Genomic DNA, 3,493 nt, shown 5'->3' with positions numbered 1-3,493 from the left:
AGAGAGAGAGAGAGAGAGAGAGAGAGAGAGAGAGAGAGAGAAAAACACTCGCTATTGACTTTTTTGCGGTAGTAGATCATGAGAATCAGATTACCTTCGATATCCCAAGGTTTTAACGTAGTATCGTGTAAGAGCAACAGTTTTTCACCAGACCAGCTTAATGCCTTAGTTCACACGCTCGTCCAGTTACATTTGAACTTACTCCTCCCGATAGCAGATAAACTTCGCTCCCTTTTCTCATGTTCCTGCTCTTCTTCTTCTTCTTCTTCTTCTTCTTCCTACTCCTAAGTATTTTCCAAGACCCATAACAACAGATCTTGTAGCCATCACACCTGCGCTAAATTGCATCTTTTATAACCCTGTCAATGGCCTCTTTTTCATTCTCCTCCCCCAGTTTCTTCACGTCTTCCTCCTCTCCCCTCACATCTCCTTCCTCTTCTTTTTACTCCTTCTCTTCTCCTTCTTACTCTTCGTCTTCTTCCTATTACCTCACCTAACACTTGACACCCTCTATGCCACTTCATGTACATGGAAGGCCTCAGCGAGTCACCGACCTTGTCATCTTATGTTCTTAGAGAAATTTTTTTTTTCGTTTGCTCCATTTGGTAACATTGCTTTTGCTTTGTTTTTAGTGGTTGAAAGAATGTTCTTTTACGTATTGAATTAGCTTATTAGTTGGTCATTCAGCTTCCTATTTATTGGATCTCTGAGAAGTGAGGAATTTAATTTCCTTTATTTCTAGACTTGTTTGTACAATTATAGTTTGTCCCTATTTTGGGTATCTACAAAAAAAAAATCAGTATTCATAGGATATTCAGAATATTTTAATTCCATTTTCAAATATGTGAATGGAAACTTTGATGAAATGGATAGGCTTTTACAAATATTTGCATGAGTTAAATTTTATGATTTTTTATGGATTTATTGATTTATGATGGTGTTTAGTACCTGACCTGGTGCCAGTAAATGGCCTCAAGTTGATCCTTGTAATGTCGGATATATTGTGCCAATGTACATTATATGTACCGGTTTCTCTGACAGCAAAGGTGCCTCTGTCAGAAATTATGTTTTATAATTACATTGGATATAGACTCCAGGGAAAGTCCTAAATAATAGTGATACTAATTTACTACTTTAATTGCATCATCATTAGCACCCTTATTATTATGATTAATGTGGTTGGTGTTGCTGTAGTTCTAAGCTAAGCTACTTTTTTGACAGTATCATGAATGTTTCCTAATTTCAAAAGGCATGAGTGTATGCTTATTGATTCCGAGAGGTGTGGTTTGCATGCTTACTAATTCCAAGAGGGTTGGTTGGTACTCAAAAGGTCTATTTTTATGTGATTGGAATTTTCATTTACTTATATAGTTTCCATTTATGGGCGTACTTTTGTAATTTGCTTCATTGAATATATTAGATTTATCTGCTTATGTGGCTGTTTTTCTATCATATTTCCCTAATGTTTGTCATATACTGTACATTACTTACATAGAAATGGAATGAATAATCTGAGAGAGAGAGAGAGAGAGAGAGAGAGAGAGAGAGAGAGAGAGAGAGAGAGAGAGAGAGAGAGAGAGAGAGAGAGAGAATCATATCCCCTTAAATCAGACCCTACTATCAAATGTAGCAGGGTTCATACCTCATGATAGTTTATGCGTTTCTTTTTCACATGACATTATAGACAATTGTGTATGTATGTATGTATCTGTGTGTGTTTGTTTCTTTTGGTGAGCCAGGTTTGAGTTCATTTGGTTGAAATCACCAGGTGATTGCTCCTGTCTCTGTTTGTCCATTTCTTCTGTACGCTATTCGTTATCATTGACGCCATCGATTATTTTACGTCATTTGATAGATTCACATCTCTAAAGAGTGATCGACTTGACCTTGTCTCCGCAAAGACCATTTCTTGAAGTCTCGCGTCAAGGTGTGTGCGACACTAACGACATCTCATAGCGTGAGTGTCAGTTCTATACGATACTAACGACATCTCATGGCATGGGTGTCAGATCTATACGATACTAACGACACCTCTTGGTGTGAGTTTCATTCCTTGAATATAACAATTGCCAGCTTCTGGTCTGAGGTTTGTATCGTAGCATCTTACGTAGTCTCTCTTTCCATGTGTGTTGGAGAGAGAGAGAGAGAGAGAGAGAGAGAGAGAGAGAGAGAGAGAGAGAGAGAGAGAGAGAGAGGAGTGACCTTGTACTTCTTGTCGAGAGGTATCTATGCGTTTTTTGTCTTTCTCATAAATACTCTCAGAGTCCCTCAGAAGACTACCCGAGAATGCTTTAAATCTTTTCAAGCCTTTGTCACGGTATTTTTTATTATTCGGTACTTGAAAAGTTGTAAGTGTGGAGACCGTAGGCTTATGCTGATAAGAGTTTGTATATTTTATTTACATAAGGGTGGATAGAGGCAGAGGAAATGAGTGGACGCGTGTGAGAGAGAGAGAGAAATGGGGAAAGTATATTCATCCTAATTTGGAAAATGTATGACCACGAAAGGGCAACTAATGGCGGGAACAAAATGAGCAGGAAAAGTCAAGAAGAACTCACAAAAGATGTGTGAAGAGAGTCAGTTACATCAGAGATATCGACCAGGCATTCCCTATTGTAGTGGTAAAACCTCTTCTGTCTCACTCACACTTATACACACACATACACACACACACCTACCTTATTGTTGACCGCCATTCAAGCCGTGTCCGTCCGACAAAGATGATGACGACTTGGAGCGAGCCGTCAGTTCCTCTCAGTGGCGTGTGAGTTCAACACCTCCCTTCAGAGCGTTCCTCTTCTATCCAGACTTTGCCAGTTTCCCGCGCTTTTGACCTACCGGTTTTCCCGCACTTTTAACCTGTCTACTCTTCCCTCTTTTACCCTAACTGTTTTTATGCGCTTTTATCCTACTGTTTTCGTACTCTTTTACCTTACCTCTTTCGGCGCCTTTAACCTATTAGTTTTCCGCTTTTTTAACCTACCTGGTCATCCAATCTTTCGCCTTACCTGATTCCAGCGCTTTTAAATTAACTTTTTGTCATCGCTTTTAAACTTTTTCTCACTGTTACCTTACATGTCATCTCCTCCTTTTAATCTACTTTTTATCCCCTCTTTTAAAGTACTCTTCCTTTTCTTTCAACCTACATGTTTTCCCTCCCTTTTACCTTACCAGTATTCATGCTTGTTGAAACTGCCTGTATCCCCGTGTCTTTAACGTACCTTCTTCACACTTTTAACCTACCTGATTTCCCTGTCTGTAAACAACTATTTCCCCCTCTTTCAACTTATCTGTTTTTTGCGCTTTTAACCTACCTGTTTTATTTTAATCTACCTCTCTTCCCCTCTTTTAATCTACCTGTTTTCCCATGCCTTTGACCTACCTATTTTCCCGCGCTTTTCAGTAACGCGTTTAAGTTTCGCAGATGTGAATACTCGGGAATGCTCGACTTCGCTGATAATTTTGATTATTCTTAAATATGATTTTTTAAATC

The sequence above is a fragment of the Palaemon carinicauda genome, chromosome 19 (genome assembly GCF_036898095.1).
Source record: "Palaemon carinicauda isolate YSFRI2023 chromosome 19, ASM3689809v2, whole genome shotgun sequence".
Classification (NCBI taxonomy): Eukaryota; Metazoa; Arthropoda; class Malacostraca; order Decapoda; family Palaemonidae; genus Palaemon; species Palaemon carinicauda.
Note: the sequence above shows the minus strand (reverse complement) of the source record.